The following is a 20,910-nucleotide window of genomic DNA, read 5'->3' as shown; positions in this document are numbered from 1 at the left end:
GCATGATATTTTCTGAGCATACATTGCTGGCATTAAATATAGAGACTGGTATTTATTTGTTCTGCAATAACTCTAATCGCCACGGAGCACAAGTGGACTTTACGACAAAGATTTGCTCTCGCAAAGTTCAACAACTCTGTATTTCACAATGTTTGTATTTTTTTTCCTGTGGTGTTAGTCCAGGTCAATTACATCTTTTTCATACATTCTACAAAAGATTAAAAAAAAATTATATGACTGACTGAATTTATCATTTGTATGTCATTTTTTTAAACACAGGGTTTAAGATGCCGAACATCTAACCTCTGTGTTTTGAAGTTCTTTGTGGAGGAGTTCTGTCCGTCCACAAAAATGCCAAAGTACACCAGCCCCTTTCTAAATCCCATCTCAAAGAGACAGGGCCTTTTTGTCTCAAGAGAGGCACACCACAGTACTCAGTACTTTGGTTGCCTTTCATAATGTATTGGCCATGACACATGTAAGCATTTTATGTGTTCAGCAGATTCAAATGCATCAGTATGTATAATAAAATTGGATGTTCAGGCGATACCTTATTCCTATCAAAGATAGTGGGCTCAGTGGTCTTTTCTTCTCGCACAATTCCATCTGTTTCTGTTTCTGGAATGTTTGTGTCTCCTTCAGTGTATGTTCCTCCTCCCATTAGAAACTTCTCTAGTTCTTCACTGCTGATATTGCTTAGTGAGACTGAAAGGTAGTAAATACATACACATCATTCTCTGACTAAGATTAATATTTTCATGTCACTGAATTACAAAATCATGCTGACAGCGATTGGTTTATAGCCACCATTAGCTCATATAATATTTAGTCTCATGAAATCGGAGTCATCAAGTTATCAAGTTATCAAATATCTTAATATTAACGTTAAATTAAGTAGTTAAACATGACCATCACAACATTTTAAACCGTTAATTTTGCTGTTATTTTATATTATTATGCATACAGCTTTTATGAACTCCAAATAATATATATATATATATATATATATATATATATATATATATATATATATATATATATATATATATATATATATATATTTATATATTTATTTATTTATTTATTTTTATTATTATTATTTTTTTTTAGATTTGTCACACCGCAGGAAAATTTTAAATGAAATCGTGATGGCAAAAAGATGATTTCAGTTACAGGGCCTAAAATATAAATGTTCCCTTATACATACATATACATTTATATTTATTAAAATAAATGGTCAACAGACACTTTATGCATCAACTACCCAAATCTATATCTGCATGTTTGGTAATAAACCTCACCCTCTACAACTATAGAATAAAGTGCTAAAAATGTAAAACCATTGAAAACCTACTAAAAGCACTGTAATCAAATGTTGAATTGAAGAAGTATTCCGGGGATTGAGTGGAATCATAGTCAAAATTATATTGGTCATCATTCACACCTGTAAAGACAAGAGATTAGATTTAGCAAAACATTTTGAATTGTATTTTTAGGTTTCACAAGACATCAATGTTATTGTCTGGGCAAATCACTCAGCTTGTCTCATTTTCTATTATAATCTTGAGCATCACAGCATGTTAGTCATCAGTTATGACTTATCTACATTTCATAAACATAATTTAACTTTATCTGGTCACCACATTGAACCACTGAGGACATTGTTTCCCATTGAAAAGAAGCAGTGTAAGTAACGTGAGATCTTTGTGTTGCTTCTCACATACTATTTCCATTTGTCAATTATGTGAGACAGCTATAGTTATTCAAAAAGATGCTCTTTCTATCAGAGTATCTTGTCTTCTCATGATGTATGTGACATGCGAGATTACTCGAGGCTGAGATGCTGAATGAATGAAGATATCAGTGAATCCATTCATGCTGAAGAGTTATAAATATCCATAAAAATTGAGGAAGGCGTTTACAAAATACACAGTGTTTGGACACTAGCGTCTCACAACCAGAAAGCTTCACAATACTTTTTGCTTTTTAAACAAACTTCTTGTCAAATGTTTTGCTTGAAAAGTGTGATTGTGCTTATATCTGTCTTTTTTGTAATTAACTATTTTTAACTAACAGCACATGAAAACACAGAATCAACTTTCATAAAATAAGAATTGAGATCTGGGAATCCCAAACCACTGTATAATATTTTCAAAGGATCTCAATGCTCCATTTTCATACAGGTCACCCAGTGTAGCAACTCCCTTCCCAATCCTTCTGTTCAGCAGAAAGGGGACTTGTTAATGCACAATTTAGGGTTTAACCAAAAACTTTCGGCAAGAATCAGGTAAATGTCCAAACTGAACACACAGAAAACTTTTGTCCAAACTAAATGCATGTGCGAGATAACGGGATGTGTCTTTACTTTTCCGGGCAGCATGGTAGAAATACTTTGCATTGGCAAGATAGGGGCAAAGACCTCCTGTTCAATAAAGAGCTAGGGAGGACCTATCTCAGGTGGAAGCAAAGCCAAATATAAAAAAAAAAGCATAATAGTAAAAAAAAATCTTGGGGATACCTAACCCACATTTTTCAGTTGGCCTGTGTTACTTGTTAGAATGCATCCGAGGACATTTACCATTCCAGATAAAGGATTTAGCTATACTATCAAATTGTTTAAAATAAAAGAGGGGAACCTCAATGGGGAGAGATTGTAGTAGGTAGTTGAATTTTGGAATACAATGAATCTTTATAACATTAACCTTTAGAAATCAAAGATAAATGTAGTGAAGCCCACCTGTCCACATTGCTCGAAAACCTTTTTATTAAAGGGTCAACATTAACTCTAAATAAATCACACAACTTTGTTAGGAATAAAATACCCAAATACTTAATGCCCTGTTTGGGCCACTGAAAGGCACTTGGCTGAGAAGCCGTTACCGGGCAGTATGCTGTCAGAACCAAAGCTTCGGATTTAAACCAATTAACTCTGTATCCCAAGAACTTAGAAAAGGAAATTATAATTCTGTGGAGGCAAGGCATAGATCTAGTAGGATAAAATATTGAATCTGCGTAATGCAAAAGCTCATGTGCCATACCTCCTGCCACCACCCATGGAAAGTCTTCCTCCTTTCTTATGTGGCTGCTAATGGTTCCAGGGCAAGACAGAACAATAATAGGAAAATAGGGCAACCCTGCCGGGTGCCCCTATCCACAGTAAAATCATCTGAAATTAATCCATTTGTTTGTACTGCTGCTACCGTAAATAAAGAAACTAAATCCATCCAATAAAAGTATTCCCGAACCTGTACATTTCCAAAATCTTAAAATAATCCCAATCTATCATATGAAACACCTTTTTGGTGTTAGGTGAGATGGCAGCAACCGGAGTCTGATCATTCACCACTGACCACATGATATTTATAAAACATCTAATGTTATCAGAAGAGCTATGGCCCCAAATAAACCCCAACTAATCTATATGTATAAGAGATGTCATAACTTTACTTAATCGGTTAGCCCAAATTTTTGACAATATTTTAACATCTAGTTGGATCAGGGAAATTGGACAGTTACTCTTACACTCGCTTGGTGTTACGAATGGGCAGCAAAGGTAGACGAGGAGATGCGGATCCAAGTGCAGTTCATCTTTTATTGAGGAACAAACAAGGCAGGTACATGGAAAACACGGGAACAAAGGAAAAACCCTCAATGGGGAAATGAACATGAACACACACACACACACACATGTTGTGTTTCCATGTTTTATGGGGACTTTCCATAGACATAATGGTTTTTATACTGTACAAACTTTATATTCTATCCCCTAAACCTAACCCTACCCCTAAACCTAACCCTCACAGAAAACTTTCTGCATTTTTACATTTTCAAAAAACATAATTTAGTATGATTTATAAGCTGTTTTCCTCATGGGGACCGACAAAATGTCCCCACAAGGTCAAAAATTTCGGTTTTACTATCCTTATGGGGACATTTGGTCCCCACAAAGTGATAAATACACGCCACACACACACACACACACACGCACGCACACACACACACACGCACGCACGCACGCACGCACGCACGCACGCACACACACACACACACACACACACACACACACACACACACACACACACACACACACACACACACACACACACACACACACACACACACACACTCACCAGGCTAACAACATTCAACGATAGACAGAGACTAAACAAACAGACAGGGTTAAATACGTGGACATGGGAAGACAGGAACCAATGAACAAACAGAACTCAAACAAGATAACTAGGTGATTAACAGAAGTAAAATGGCAAATAAACGAGGGCAAGTGCAAACAATGAACGGTGAACACTAAAGCTAACAAAGAGACTATGGAGTTACACAAGGGACAAAAGTGAAAACTAAGGAATGCAAAAAGTGACAAAAATGGCAAACAAAAGGGCAACAGTGAAACAAGACAGGTAACCCTAACATAGCCCCCCCTCAAGGATCGGATTCAAGATGATCAACAGTAACAGAACAAAAAAAAAAAACATGAAGAACAAATGTCCATTGACTGGGGGGGAAGCTTGTAGTGGGCAGACAGACCAAGGGGAGCAACGAAGGGCAGACAGGCAGTCCAGGGGGCAACGAGGGGCAGACAGACAGTCCAGGGGGCAACGAGGGGCAGACAGACAATCCAGGGGGTAACGAGGGGCAGACAGGCAGTCCAGGGGGCAACGAGGGGCAGACAGGCAGTCCAGGGGGCAACAGGGGCAGACAGGAAGTCCAGGGGGGCACAAAGGGCAGGCAGGAAGTCCAGGGGGGCACAAAGGGCAGGCAGGAAGTCCAGGGGGGCACAAAGGGCAGGCAGGAAGTCCAAGGGGGCACAGAGGGCAAGGACAGGTTCAGGTGGTCTGGGAGCTGGCCACAGGGCAAGGGTAGGTTCAGGAGGCCTGGGAGCTGGCCACAGGGCAGGGACCGGTTCAGGAGGCCTGGGAGCTGGCCACAGGGCAGGGACCGGTCCAGGAGGCCTGGGAGCTGGCCACAGGGCAGGGACAGGTTCAGGTGGTCTGGGGGCTGGCCATAGGGCAAGGATAGGTTCAGGAGGTCTGGGAGCTGGCCACAGGGCAAGGATGGGTTCAGGAGGCCTGGGAGCTGGCCTCAGGGCAAGGATAGGTTCAGGAGGCCTGGGAGCTGGCCACAGGGCAAGGACAGGTTTGGTGAACCTGGGAGGAGGCCGCTGGACAGGGACTGGGTCAGGGGGCCTGGGAAGAGGCCGCAGGACCGGGACTGGGTCAGGAGGCCTGGGAGGAGGCCACAGGACTGGACAGGTCGAGGAGGCCTGGGAGACGGCCACAAGACGGGGACAGGTCGAGGAGGCCTGGGAGGCGGCCTTTGGACAGGGACAGGTCTAGGTGGTCTGGGAGATGGCCGCAGATCAGGGGCCGGCCCAGGGGACCTGGGAGGAGGCCATCGGACAGGGACAGGTCCCGGAGGTGGAGCCGTAGGAGGCTCGGGAGGTGGAGCCGTAGGAGGCTCGGGAGGCAGAGCCGAAGGAGGCTCGGGGAGAAGAGTCGTAGGGCGCTCTAGAGGCGGAGCCCTAGAAAGCTCTGGAGTCTCTGGGGACAGAGCCGTAGGAGGCTCGGGAGGCGGCGCCGTAGGACGCTCGGGAGGCGGAGCCGAAGCAGGCTCGGGAGGCAGAGCCGAAGGATGGTCAGGAGGCGGAGCCATAGGAGGCTCGAGAGGCGGAGCCCTAGAAAGCTCTGGAGTCTCTGGGGGCAGAGCCATAGGAGGCTCGGGAGGCGGAGCCATAGGAGGCTCGAGAGGCGGAGCCGAAGGAGGCTCTGGAGGCGGAGCCGAAGGAGGCTCGGGAGGCGGAGCCGAAGGAGGCTCGGGAGGCGGAGCCGAAGGAGGCTCGAGAGGCGGAGCCCTAGAAAGCTCTGGAGTCTCTGGGGGCAGAGCCGTAGGAGGCTCGGGAGGCGGCGCCGTAGGAGGCTCGGGAGGCGGTGCCGTAGGAGGCTCGGGAGGCGGCGCCGAAGGAGGCTCGGGAGGCGGAGCTGAAGGAGGGTCGGGAGGCGGAGCCCTAGAAAGCTCTGGAGTCTCTGGGGGCAGAGCCGTAGGAGGCTCGGGAGGCGGAGCCCTAGAAAGCTCTGGAGTCTCTGGGAGCAGAGCCGTAGGAGGCTCGGGAGGCGGAGCCGTAGGAGGCTCTGGAGGTGGAGCCGTAGGAGGCTCGGGGAGTAGGGCCGTGGAAGACTCGAGAGGCTTGAGAGGCGGAGCCCTGGAAGGCCCGAGAGGCTTGAGAGGCGGAGCCCTGGAAGGCCCGAGAGGCTTGAGAAGCGGAGCCCTGGGAGGCTCGAGAGGCTTGAGAGGCGGAGCCCTGGGAGGCTCGAGAGGAGGAGCCCTGGAAGGCTCGAGAGGCTCGAGAGGAGGAGCCCTGGAAGGCTCGAGAGGAGGAGCCCTGGAAGGCTCGAGAGGAGGAGCCCTGGAAGGCCCGAGAGGAGCCCTGGGAGGCCCGAGAGACTTGAGAGACTTGAAAGGCGGATCCCGGGAAGACTCGGGAGGCGGAGCTCTGGGAAGCTCGAGAGGAGCCCGGGAAGACTCGGGAGGCGGAGCCCTAGAAAGCTCTGGAGTATCTGGGGGCAGAGCCGTAGGAGGCTCGGGAGGCGGCGCCGTAGGAGGCTCGGGAGGCGGTGCCGTAGGAGGCTCGGGAGGCGGCGCCGAAGGAGGCTCGGGAGGCGGAGCCGAAGGAGGGTCGGGAGGCGGAGCCCTAGAAAGCTCTGGAGTCTCTGGGGGCAGAGCCGTAAGAGGCTCGGGAGGCGGAGCCGTAGGAGGCTTGAGAGGCGGAGCCCTAGAAAGCTCTGGAGTCTCTGGGAGCAGAGCCGTAGGAGGCTCAGGAGGCGGCGCCGTAGGAGGCTCGGGAGGCGGCGCCGAAGGAGGCTCGGGAGGCGGAGCCGAAGGAGGGTCGGGAGGCGGAGCCCTAGAAAGCTCTGGAGTCTCTGGGGGCAGAGCCGTAGGAGGCTCGGGAGGCGGAGCCCTAGAAAGCTCTGGAGTCTCTGGGAGCAGAGCCGTAAGAGGCTTGGGAGGCGGAGCCGTAGGAGGCTCTGGAGGTGGAGCCGTAGGAGGCTCGGGGAGTAGGGCCGTGGAAGACTCGAGAGGCTCTGGAGGCGGAGCCCTGGAAGGCTCAAGAGGCTTGAGAGGCGGAGCCCTGGAAGGCCCGAGAGGCTTGAGAGGCGGAGCCCTGGAAGGCCCGAGAGGCTTGAGACGCGGAGCCCTGGGAGGCTCAAGAGGCTTGAGAGGCGGAGCCCTGGGAGGCTCGAGAGGAGGAGCCCTGGAAGGCTCGAGAGGAGGAGCCCTGGAAGGCTCGAGAGGCTCGAGAGGAGGAGCCCTGGAAGGCTCGAGAGGAGGAGCCCTGGAAGGCCCGAGAGGAGCCCTGGGAGGCCCGAGAGACTTGAGAGACTTGAAAGGCGGAGCCCGGGAAGACTCGGGAGGCGGAGCTCTGGGAAGCTCGAGAGGAGCCCTGGAAGACTCGGGAGGCGGAGCCCTAGAAAGCTCTGGAGTCTCTGGGGGCAGAGCCGTAGGAGGCTCGGGAGGCGGCGCCGTAGGAGGCTCGGGAGGCGGTGCCGTAGGAGGCTCGGGAGGCGGCGCCGAAGGAGGCTCGGGAGGCAGAGCCGAAGGAGGGTCGGGAGGCGGAGCCCTAGAAAGCTCTGGAGTCTCTGGGGGCAGAGCCGTAGGAGGCTCGGGAGGCGGAGCCGTAGGAGGCTCGAGAGGCGGAGCCCTAGAAAGCTCTGGAGTCTCTGGGAGCAGAGCCGTAGGAGGCTCGGGAGGCGGAGCCGTAGGAGACTCTGGAGGTGGAGCCGTAGGAGGCTCGGGGAGTAGGGCCGTGGAAGACTCGACAGGCTCTGGAGGCGGAGCCCTGGAAGGCTCAAGAGGCTTGAGAGGCGGAGCCCTGGAAGCCCGAGAGGCTTGAGAGGCGGAGCCCTGGAAGGCCCGAGAGGCTTGAGAGGCGGAGCCCTGGGAGGCTCGAGAGGCTTGAGAGGCGGAGCCCTGGGAGGCTCGAGAGGAGGAGCCCTGGAAGGCCCGAGAGGCTCGAGAGGAGGAGCCCTGGAAGGCTCGAGAGGAGGAGCCCTGGAAGGCCCGAGAGGAGCCCTGGGAGGCCCGAGAGACTTGAGAGACTTGAAAGGCGGAGCCCGGGAAGACTCGGGAGGCGGAGCTCTGGGAAGCTCGAGAGGAGCCCTGGAAGACTCGGGAGGCGGAGCTCTGGAAAGCTCGGGAGGCGGAGCTCTGGAAAGCTCGGGAGGCGGAGCTCTGGAAAGCTCGGGAGGCGGAGCTCTGGAAAGCTCGGGAGGCGGAGCTCTGGAAAGCTCGGAGGCAGAGCTCTGGAAAGCTCGGGAGGCGTTGGCGCTTGGACGGTCATGGCTACAGACGCTGGCTCAGGGACGGTCGAGGCTACAGATGCTGGCTCAGGGACGGTCGAGGCTACAGGCGCTGGCTCAGGGACGGTCGAGGCTACAGGCGTTGGCTCAGGGACGGTCGAGGCTACAGGCGTTGGCTCAGGGACGGTCGAGGCTACAGGCGCTGGCTCAGGGACAGTCGAGGCTACAGGCGCTGGCTCTTGGATGGTCCTGGCTACTGGTGCTGGCTCTTGGACGGTCCTGGCTACAGGCACTGGCTCACTGACTTCTGAGGCGACAGGCACTGGCTCACTGACTTCTGAGGCGACAGGCACTGGCTCACTGACTTCTGAGGCGACAGGCTCGCTCACAGTGACATGCGTTGGCGCAGGCTCGCTCACAGTGACATGCGTAGGCGCAGGCTCGCTCACAGTGACATGCGTAGGCGCAGGCTCGCTCACCGTGGAAGGCGTGGGCACAGGCTCGCTGACCGTGGAAGGCGTGGGCACAGGCTCGAAGACCGGGCAGGCGTGGACCGAAGGCGGAAGCCCGCTCTCTCCCTCCTCCGGCAGACGAAGAGGGCCGTGCTGGCTCGTGGAAGGCGACTGACGTGAGGGTGACCTCGTTGACAGGTGGAGTTGGTGTTACAGGGGGCGCCGGGGGTGGCTGGAGAGACACCACTGTGGACGGTGAGGCAGGGTCCTTCTCAGCAACGCCCACCGCGAGCAGTGAGGCGCACACCAGTAGGGTCGCCACCAGGAAGTCACGGAGGGTCCAGTCACGCGTCGCCTGTGGCAGCCGCTCCTTCAGTGCGGGGTGTAGATTGCCCCTGAAGAAGACCACCAGAGAGTAGTCCGGGAAATCCGAAATACTCGCCAGTTCAAGGAAGTCGCGGATGTGGTCCTCTATAGGGCGGTCTTCTTGTTGTAAGCAGAGCAGGTGGTAGTTTGCTTGCTGAACCGCTGGATCCATAGTTGGTCTATCGTTCTGTTAGGAATGGGCAGCGAAGGCAGACGAGGAGATGCAGATCCAAGTGCAGTTCAACTTTTATTGAGGAACAAACAAGGCAGGTACATGGGAAACCACTGGAACAAAGGAAAAACCCTCGATGGGGAAATGAACACAAGACTGAGGAAAACGGGCAGGGAACACACACCAGGCTAACAACATTCAACGATAGACAGAGACTAAACAAACAGACAGGGTTAAATACGTGGACATGGGAAGACAGGAACCAATGAACAAACAGAACTCAAACAAGATAACTAGGTGATTAACAGAAGCAAAATGGCAAATAAACGAGGGCAGGTGCAAACAATGAACGGTGAACATGAAAGCTAACAAAGAGACTATGGAGTTACACAAGGGACAAAAGTGAAAACTAAGGAATGCAAAAAGTGACAAAAATGGCAAACAAAAGGGCAACAGTGAAACAAGACAGGTAACCCTAACACTTGGAGCTTTGTCCTTTTTAAGAATCAGACTGATCCGGGCTTGTGTCATGGTTGGTGGAAACTTTCCATTCTTTAATGATTCCATATAAACATCTAGCAAAAGTGGAGCCAGTTCTGTAGCATAAGATCTAAAAAATTAAACGGTAAATCTGTCTGGCTCCGGAGACTTGCCTGTAGGCAAGGCCTTAATTTCCTCGAAAAGCTCCTCCAAGGTTATCTCAGAATCAAGAGAAATGTTTTGCTCCATTGTCAGTTTAGGGAGCTCTAATGGTTCTACAAAGTTTCTAATGTATTCATCAGCAGATGAAGTCGTGGAACTATAGAGATCAAGATAGAATTCCTTAAAAGCATTATTAATATCAATGGCAGAGGTAAATATTTCACCACCAGCAGATTTCATGAGTGAATGGTGGAAAAGGACTCTCTCTGCTTTATATAGCTAGCCAAAATTTTTCCTGCTTTGTCCACCAACTCAAAGTATGACTGTCACGCCCTAAATAGCCAAAACTCCACCTTCCATGACAAAATAGTGTTATATCTGTATTTCAGTCAGGTCAATTCTCTGAGGCCATCAGACAACATTCTGCACTTCTATGAGCTTGCTCGATTTCCAGCTTATGGCCTGTTATGTCGGCTCGACTAGGAATTTCACCACATCTCGGCCTTCTTTGTTCTCAGAAATTCCAACAGTTTGGACACTGTTTCGCCTAGGTCTTCCAACTTTTCTCAGATGCACTGCAAATCTGCCTTGGTCACTAAGAGGTTAGCAGTTAATTCCATCTCCAATGACTCCAGATAATTGATCCGTTTATCTGCATCCCCCATTCTTGTAACCAACTCAGAGAATTTTGTCTCCAAGGCCGTAATCGATCGACTTATTACAGCAAGATCCTCCACGTCCGCTACGACCCTCGTCAGCATCACCGACATGCTGGACAGTTGATGTTGAATTTCTTCCACCGCACTGTCCAAACTGAGTCCCTGGTCTGCGGCCCTGTCAGGGGTGTCAGCTTGAGCACATAAGTGTCTTTTAAAATCTCCAGAGCCAGAAGATTTAGAATTCTTTGACATATTGTCTTTATAGAACAGTTATGAAACAGAGTGTATCGAATCTCTCTGGTTTGACACAACAAGAATTCAAATCTAGCAAAGTGCGCGGAGCTCGCCGGTCATATGTCCGACCCTCGCATGGTGCCACAAAAGCCCTGCTTATATCTGTCTTTAAAATAATTGTCACTTGCCTTTATATTTTGTTATCTAATGCAATGACATTTATATATTCTAATTAAAAATGACCTATTTAACTGTGGTTAAGGGTCAAATATGGGCTCACTGCAAAATTTTCACTATTATATTGAGTTTATTTAGATTTGATACCTTTGATACAGATTCAATTTCTTACTTATCTGTAAATGTGTATCAAATGAAATTACACTTACACAAGCATCTATATCATATATCTGAAACTATGTAATTAATTAATCAATTAGGTCCAAAAGTAGAAATGTAGAAATGCTTGAAAAAGTAAAATATTCTTTCCAATTCTGTCCCAAAATAACAACACTAACAGGCCACCTGAAACATGGAGCATCATGCTGTCACTTGATAAAAATCAGAGCAGGATTGGATAGCAGGATCATGGATGGGACTACAAAAAACATTTGTCTCTGGATGATTATGAGATCATATGGAAATCTTCTAACCCAGAGTCACTGTGTATTTATGGGGCTTAAGGCATCACTGCGCACTGGAGTCCCTTAAGTGCTGACCCTCCTCCAAGCTTGGTTTTAAAGTACAGAGGATGGGAACTGACCCTGCGTTTTGACTTCCTCAGGCTGAAAAAATAATCCTAGGCTTTTCTTTTACATTCATTTATCCAGCTGTTTAGTAAACCAAAGTGATCAGTGTTCAGTATTTTTTCTTGAGGGGATGTGAATGATATCTACACCTGGGAATTTAACCCAAGAGGCCCATATCATGTGCCTCAGGCTTATCTGGATTTGTATGACTCCATTTCCTTTGAACTCCTCAAGGAGAAAGGTAAATATCATATGTCAGAATAGAATAGAAAACAGAAAAAAAATTATTAAATTGTTACAGCTACGTATGTAATACCTAGACTCTCAAACTTGATACCTGATCTAACCTTAAAAATGAGTTATGCTGGTGTAACCAAATGTATTCAGGTTGATTCCTTAATGATATATTACATTTTTGACTTATATCATACCAGTTAATTAAAATTTGACTGCATGAAGCACATTTTTGGGTTACCATATCATTCAGCCCCCTTCCTAAAGATTGTCTGTTTTTAATTTCACAATTTGTGTTTCTTTTTTCCATCAACTAACTGAAATTTCTCAATAGCATTGCATTTTCCTCTTTTAGGACTACAGGAGTGTTTCTGACTGACAGCATTGTCGAATACAATAAAAACTCAGACACACATGACCAAGAAAGGACACTTGGAATTTGCCTTGTGGCGGTTTGCTGGTACTATTAGGACTAACCATGTGTAAGGTGATCAATGGAAAGGAGGAGGCGAGAACTGGCTTTTCGATATAAATAACAGTTTAATATAAAACTTAAACAAAAGACAAACACACAAACATGACGGACATGTCCATAAACTATCTCTCTCTCCCGCACAATCCTCTGCAGTCGACCTTTATCCCTATCGGGAGGCTTGATTAGCATAATACGGGACCGGGTGTGTACGATCACGACCCCAGCCTGACGTACACCCCCCCCCCCTTTCCCTGGGGGAGGGCGTGCTTTAAGTCTAGTCTGCCGGCAGGTCATCCCCATCTACCTGGACGAGGGAGGGGACAAGGGGAGGGAAACAGAAATAATTAAAATGGGGGGGGTACTTCCTGTAACAGCGTAGTACCCCCCCAAAAAACACTGTAAAATTTAGAAGATAGGGAAAAGGCCAACGCAGAGCGACAGTGAGAGAGAGAGAGAGGAGAGAGAGAGATGAAAAAAAAAAACTCTTACTCGCCAGTTAAGAAAACTTCAACAAAAAACAACACACGACGGACATGTCTGTAAACTATCTCTCCCGCACGATCCTCTGCAGTCGACCTTTATCCCTCTCGGGAGGCTTGATTAGCCTAATACGGGACCGGGTGTGTACGATCACGACCCGGCCCCGCCCTCCACCCTGCCACACCATGCTTTATCCTTAAAGAGCTAGTTTACTCAAAAATGACAATTCTCTTATCATTTAAGCTGTGTTCATACTGCCAGCGACACGCAGCGACAAAACGACCTCATCTCATTCATTTTCAATGAGAGCTGGCAACTTCCGGCAACACGAGCGATGGCAACCGTTGGCGACCGAATGTGGGTGTGTCCAGCAGTGCAACAAAGTTGAGAAATGTTTAACTTTATGCAAATGAAGAGTGACTTACGGGAGCGACAGCTAATATGAGAGAAAATGGTAGAGCTCACGTGATCCAAATATTTCAATAATAATATTAATTGTAAAGAAACAGTGCTGTTTAGACTCTCCATACACAACACTAGCGACCTAACCACAAGCCACTGGCGACATGCAGCGACAAAGTAGCTGGCAGTGTGAGCACAGCTTTACTTGCCCTCATGCCATCCCAGATGTGTGTGACTTTCTTTCTTCAGCGGAATACAAACGAAAATTTTTGGAGAAATATTTCAGCTAGTGAATATTGATCAGATATTTGAATCTCCAAAAATCACATAAAGGGAGCATAAAAGTAATCCATATGACTCCAGTGAATCAATTTCTTCAGAAGCAATAGTAGGTGTGGGTGAGAAATAGAACAATATTTAAGTAGTTTCTTACTCTAAATCTGCACTTTCTGATGTGAAAGTGAAACTAAGCAAAAGTGGAGATTTGGAGCCAAAAAAATTACATTTTTACCCAGACCTATTATATCGCTTCTGAAAAAATGGATTAAACCACTGGAGTCATATGGATTACTTTTATGTTTCCTTCATGCTATTTTTGGAACTACAAAGGTCTGATCACATTCACTTGCATTGTAAGGACCTACAGAGCAGAAATATTTTTCTAAAACATTTTGTTTGTGTTCAGCAGAAGAAAGAAAGTCATACACATCTGGGATGTCATGAGAGTGAGTAAATGATGAGAGAATTTTTCCATTTTTGGGAGAACTATCACTTTTGTTAATGCACTGATAATGTCATAATTTTCTTTCACATAAGGCTCGTGGGAAACAGGGCCAATTTAAAACTTGATCAACACCAATGATACAAGTGGTATCAAAAACAGCTTGCGATGCTGTAAACTGACAGAGAGTGGGATGTCTGCCCAAGCCTGCAGTTTGTCTCTTGAATATGCAATGTGTTGTTTATTTAAAAGTGATCACCCTTGGGAAGGGTAAAGCTGTTGTCTTCTGTTAAAGGGATAGTTCACCCAAAAATGAAATTTCTGTCGTTATTTACTCACCCTCATATCATTCCAAATCTGTATAATTTTCTTTCTTTTATAGAACACAAAAGTAAATATTAGGCGAATGACAGCCTCAGTCACCATTCACATTCATTGCATCAAGTCATATGGAACTGGAAAAACATTAGTGAGTAAATGACAACAGAATTTTCATTTTTGGGTGAACTATCCCTTTAAGTGCTATCTATTGTGAGAATACTAAGAGGTTAGTCCCAATCTACAGTCTAACAACTCACCACAATGACTTGTTTATGGTTCTTATCCAAACACTGTCCCTGTCACTGTGTTCTTATCCAAACACTGTGCCCCCTTCATCAGGTAGCTTTGCCAAATAAAGAAACTTAAACAGCAGGGCTGTATTTTTATCTGCAAGGGGCTAACATGGTGCAAGGATTTCAGGGTGAAGGTATTCACATGCCCTGTTGAACATGTATTCCTTTCAAGTTCTCCCAAAGCATGGAAAGTAAATGGGGCAGAGCCGTAGACCTGTGATCCAACAGTTTGTACTCCCTGTACACCTCATTATATGACATTTATTCTTCTCACTCACTGTCTTTGTGTCATTAGCACTAAGAACTGAATATGAGCAGAATTCCACAGTCTAGAGGTTCCACATATTGTTTAGCATTTTGCCAACCTCTTCCTCTCTATAACTTATAAAAACTAACCTAGTTCAACTATTTCAACTAAAAGGACAGTGTGCTTTTAAGCTGAGACTGACATTTCATAGCTGTCGCTGAAAGAGATAGATTTTTGTGAGCCATTGGAAATTTAGTCAGGCAGAACCTGACCCCTCCAACTCCCTCCAAGAGTAACCACTGTGTTACCACATCAATCATTCAGAACCCCCGAACTTGTGATTTCAAGATGTTATCCTAAACAAATGTCAAAACAAGCATGAAAAGTTACGAAAATATCCTTAAGTTAAAACATCATCCCCATAATAATTTTTGGCAGACTTCTCTCTGTATCACTTTACCCAAACCCCAGGGGGTGGTGGGGCCACTCCAACAGCACAACCAAAACAGACATGCAACTCATCATATGACATCTGCTTCAATAATTCTAAGATTATCTTCGAAAATCACCAGGCTTTTGGCACAGGCCATGATACAGATGGGTACATCCCCCAGTCCAGACTGCCAAGTGATCTGTCTTAACAACACATTTTAGCATAAATTGACTTTGGACTGAAAGCACACAACAACAATGGTGATTACCAGAATAATACAGAAATGTATATGGTGTGACACTTTGTGAATATTAGTTTAGGGTAAAAATGTACAGTAAAGGTGAATATTCTTGCTATGGATGTCACTGGTAACACTTTACAATAAGTTCATGATCTAACAATGAACCATGATTTTTTTTTTATAGCATTATTAATCTTTAAAATTTATTAAAAGATTAAATATTGCAAATTCAATAAACTAATGGTAGCTATACAACTGTTAATGTTTTAAAAAAATATTTTTCATTATTATTTCATGATAATAATGTAGTAAACTAATGTTTAATAAACCTTATTCTAAAGAGTTACCGTGCCATTCAGTCTTCTTTTCTTAAAAAAATTTTGTTGGATCAATGCAAGTTAAGCTCAGCCAGCAGCATTTGTGGCATAATGTTGAGAAGTAAAGTCATGTTAGCATGATATTAGTGTGAACAATTCACTAACTAAACTTATCTGTGTAAAGTTATGTCCAATTCCATTGTTATGACAACAAAACCCTGTAATCCCTGTATTGAATATGGCTTTACATGGATAGTAAGCAATTTTATCACACTAAAATAATTTAAACAAATAATGTTTACTAAAAAAGGGTATTTTAGTGTTTATAGACTGGCCCCAATTCACTCCATTGTAAGTGCTTTACTGTAACTGCTTTTCTAAGAAACGAGTGATGAGTGGATTTGTTTTAAGATTAGGCTTAGTTTGTACTGAACCTAGAACATTTCTTTAAAGTACTTCTCACTTATTGTAAAATTTCTGCACACTACCACAATGAAGTTGTGATGGTTGTTGTCTATGACAGTTTCTCCCTCAGCACAAAAGACATATTCCTTCTTGTTTCTGTTGTAAGTCAATGGACCGAAAAAGAGAAGGAAGTGAGAGCTGTATGTGTGTGTGTGCTATTTACATTCATACCATCTGTCAGTCCGAAGAGTTTGCATTGCTTTGTCGAATTGGACTGTGAGTAACGATGTACTAGCTTTTGCGTCTCTATTCTGGGAATTTTCGAAACTGACAACTTATCCTTTTATTCAATAATTTGTCAGACGTTTTTATCCAGTGCAACTTACAGTGACTTCAATGTATACTTTACATATTATCAGTATATTTGCTCCTTAGGAATCAAACCCATGACCTTGGTGTTGCTAGTGCCATGTTCCACCAGTTGATCTTTAGGAACACACAGTATGACTTTTCCTAAGCATGATATAAGTGTTTTTAACAAATGAACAGTGATTCATTCACTTATTCAGTGATTAAGCAAGCTCTGCTTTGTTCATAGTCATTTTGCTCAATAATTTGACTAAATCAGCAGTACATCCCCACACATCACTAAGCTAGACATCCTGTACATTTGTCTTAAGGTCTGTTTAATAGTTATAATTAGAAAGTAATTACTTGCTGCAAATCATAGAGCCTGGCTTGCGTAAGTTGCCTCCACACTTCGAAGATACAAATCAAAACCAGATGCCCCAGCACTTACCTTACTTGTCAGGGGGTCTCAGCATGGCTCACAAACATACATATTTTTGTATCATTGCTCAGTAAGACTACTGTGCCTACTACCTGAACAATAAAACATTTTTTGTCTCTTTGTAAACCCCTGTGCCAATGATCTCTGGAACATTTCACTACGCACTAGATCTGTGTTCCCAGTCCAAACATTCACACATAGTAACTTCCCTCTCGTTGAAATAATAATCAATCTTCTGCACTCTCTTTGGTGCTCTCTTTCCATTTCTCTCTCTCTCCTCTCTCTCTCTCTCTCTCTCTCTCTCACACACACACACACACACACACACTCACTCTTCTCCGCACTCACCCGAGCAGAGTGGCAGCAATAGGAGCGCTCCTGCCAAGCACACTGAAATGATTGCACACCGGTAATGTAGCCTTGCCATGTCGCACCAGACGTATTGATGTGTGTATGTGCAGCCTCCACGCTGTGCCTCTGAATGACTGCAATGTGTGAGTGAGTCTGTGGAGAAGAAAGAGCTAAGAGAATGGGTGGGAGGAAGGAGTGAGAGGGGGTGGCAACTTATGTTAGATATCTCATTAATCTGTTCACTAGCACCTCTTTTTAACAATGCACTGGCACAACCCAGTGGATTACGACTAAATATTTCAATTTTGTCCATTTAAACAAATCATGTTTAGGAATATAACTGTTTGAGACTTTTGAATCAGATAAAAAGACAAGGTTTAGGATGTGGGTCACCGACCCCACAGAAAGTTCAGTAAAGCTGTTGGTATAGGGTAGCAGATGCAAGCGTCATCCAGACAGCTGTGTGACACTGGTATTGTACCTGTTGTTTGTCAACCCATCTTGATTAGAGATAGACTTGGTTGCCATGCTGTGCAGTTGGAAAGGGTTGTTTCAACAGGATAAGAAAGGCATTTAATGTATGGTCTTGGCGAGCTATTAGAGACAATGCTTTCAAAACACTACCATGGTACCAAACTACCATGATATTAACAAGGTTTTAGGCATGATTCCATGAAAATATTGTAATCACATAGTAATACTTTATAGTATTCTTGGAAGACCCTTAGAGTACCACATAAATACCATGGTCTATGAATATGGTCATTATTTAGGACCATGGCATATATTAAAGTAACATAGTATTACCCTTTGATATCAGCATTGAACCAAGGTACCACTACAGTACTTTGTACGAGCTGTAACTTTCACTTGAAACAGCAGAATCGTACTAGCAAGGACCTGAATTTTACACTTGCACATATAATGGTTTTAGTTTCACTTGAAGTTAAAGTGTCATGTGTCTTTTCTATATATCATATAAATCAAGGCAAAGTGCAGAAATAAAATTATATTTATATGTATATGTTTAAGTATGTATGGGTGTATCTTCAATGCTGTACACATACAGTACATGTCCCAGGGGTTGATTTTTATTCAACTGAATACATTTAAAGAGTTTTCTTCTTAAATGAGAGGTGTTATTAAAACTGAATTGTAAACGTATTTACCAGGCCTACAACTTTATTTCATTTTATGTATAGATTTTAATGTTTTAACCTTGTCCCAGACCCAGATTTTCAATATTAAACAAGAAAAATCCATTTTAAAACTATTATTATCTAAACAAAGAGTGAAATAAGCATAAACCATTTCAATATTTATTGTAAAACTTACAACTGTCCCATAGCATTGGCTTCATTTCCACCACAGCAAAAGAATTGCCCCTGCTAAAGTTTTTTCAAGTTAGTGTACTTTTTATGCCAAGTCAACAAAAGTGTCTTTGAAGAGCATGCTTGAGGAAAAAATGAGACAAGATGTAATATCACTTGTAAACAGACTAGTTTTATTGAACTGCATAATTTTTACATAATTACACAAAATCTCTCAAACAAAAGTGCCAATAAATGCATACATGATATACACTTTCATTTCTGGTTTTGTTTGTTTATCCAAGAGGAGAAATTTCATGTGATTTAACCCCCCTTTAAGAACTGGAGTTTTGCAACAACTGCTTTCCAGCAGTCGCAAATGTTGGGCAAGAGAGCTCCCAGTTTTGTTCATCGTTTGAGAATTCTTTGGGTAAATATCATATTTTACACAAGATGCTTATAAATTCCATTAAACGTGTTCAGAGGATTCGTATATTAAAATTTAATGTTTGTTATGGATTATTTTTGAAGGATGCATATGGATTGCATGTGTGGGGTTTGACTACATTTTGGTGGACATGCAAGAACTGGGAATGTAAATTTAGTATTAATCATATCTTATTTAATGATTTTTAGCCCAGAAAGTTTTCCAGTTTAGTGAATAAGTGTAATATGTGAGAACATGTGTAATAAGAATTTAATTTAATGTGTAATTAAGAACTTTAATACATGTCCGTAAAGCCTGGTTAAAAAATGCATAAAATGCTTTGAGTGATTTAAGCATGTATTAAATGCATAAAATGCATTGAGTGATTTAAGCATGTATTAAATGCATAAAATGCATTGAGTGATTTAAGCATGTGTTAGCTGCATAAAATGCTGTGGGAAGCATGTGGGTAGGCTAATGCCCTGTTTGTGTTTTCATTTAACATTTGCCTATACCGTATTTCAATTTTTGTATTTTCTTTCTTTCTTTTTTTAAATATAGCACGGCTCGTATCGACCTGTATCGAAGCATCGACCGCTTGTATAAAAGTCTCAATTGCCTCCACTTCTGAGACAGTCAATCCACGCATCTTATCACACGGCTCGCTGTGCATGACACCGCGGAGACTCAAAACATGGGAGGATCATGCTACTCTCTGCGATCCACGCACAACTTACCACGTGCCCCATTGAGAGTGAGAATTCCTAATTGCGACCACAAGGGTGTTACCAAATATGACTCTACTCTCCCTTGCAACCGAGCCAATATGGTTGCTTAGGAGATCTAGCTGAAGTCACTCAGCACACCCTGGATTCGAACTCACAACTCCAGTGGTGGTAGTCAGCGTCAATACTCGCTGATCTACCAAGGCCCTTGACAGCTGTTTTTTTATATAAAAGCCATCAGAATAAAACTCCAAAAAATAATTTTGTATCATGTGTAGTTTCTTTACAACCCACCTACACTTGTTTGTTTGCTTGAATTGTTTTTTGTTTTTTGCATTTATTTACATGATAATATAGAGTAGACAGAAAAGTAGGGGTAAGAGAGAAGGAACTGGATGGGGACATAACATAGGCTAGGCTCAAACCTGGGTCCCCACAAGCCAAAAGCCTTTAAATGCCCTGATGTGCACATCCCACTACACCACAGCTCAGATGTGTTGAATATCTTTCATTTTAAGGAATAGGCCAAATTAATATCTTTATATGCTGCCCATAGTATTAGATACACTCTGAAATGCCAAGTGCCAGTAGTTAGTGAGTTGTAGAGTGAAGAGACAGTGGGGCTTTGACCTACACATCCTCTCTTCTCAGCAGGGGCTAGAGGAGAGGCTTTAGGTATATACAGAACTTCAGTAGCAGAAAAGAGCAAAAGCACAGTGGGTGTTTGTAAGTGAATTATGCAAATTAATGAATATTCCTTTCAGCCTTTCTTTCCTGTCATGCAGCACTGATATGGCCTGTTCCCCAGTCCTCACTCTGAGTCAGCGAGACTTGGCTCTGTTCTAACTCTCTCTACAACCCCCAGCTGTGTGAATTGGATCGTGGGACTGCGTGGGTGTGCTATGCATCCGTGAGACAAGATCATTTCTTCCTAAAACAGTTCAGATCTATTTTCCTGCTTTGAATCAGCCCTAGCCCTCTTGTTTCATGGGGTGATGATCTGTGCCCAGGGGCTGCAGACACACCCTTGGGTTGTGCTGAAATCTGAAATGCATCCCATTGAAAAGAGTGCAAAACCTTATACTGACTGCAAGGACGCTGTCAGTGACCACATGGGTCATTTCGTGGAAAATAGGCATGTCAGTAGTTTACACTGTG

The sequence above is a fragment of the Xyrauchen texanus genome, chromosome 10 (assembly GCF_025860055.1).
Source record: "Xyrauchen texanus isolate HMW12.3.18 chromosome 10, RBS_HiC_50CHRs, whole genome shotgun sequence".
NCBI classification, from domain to species: Eukaryota; Metazoa; Chordata; class Actinopteri; order Cypriniformes; family Catostomidae; genus Xyrauchen; species Xyrauchen texanus.
This window is presented reverse-complemented; position numbering follows the sequence as displayed.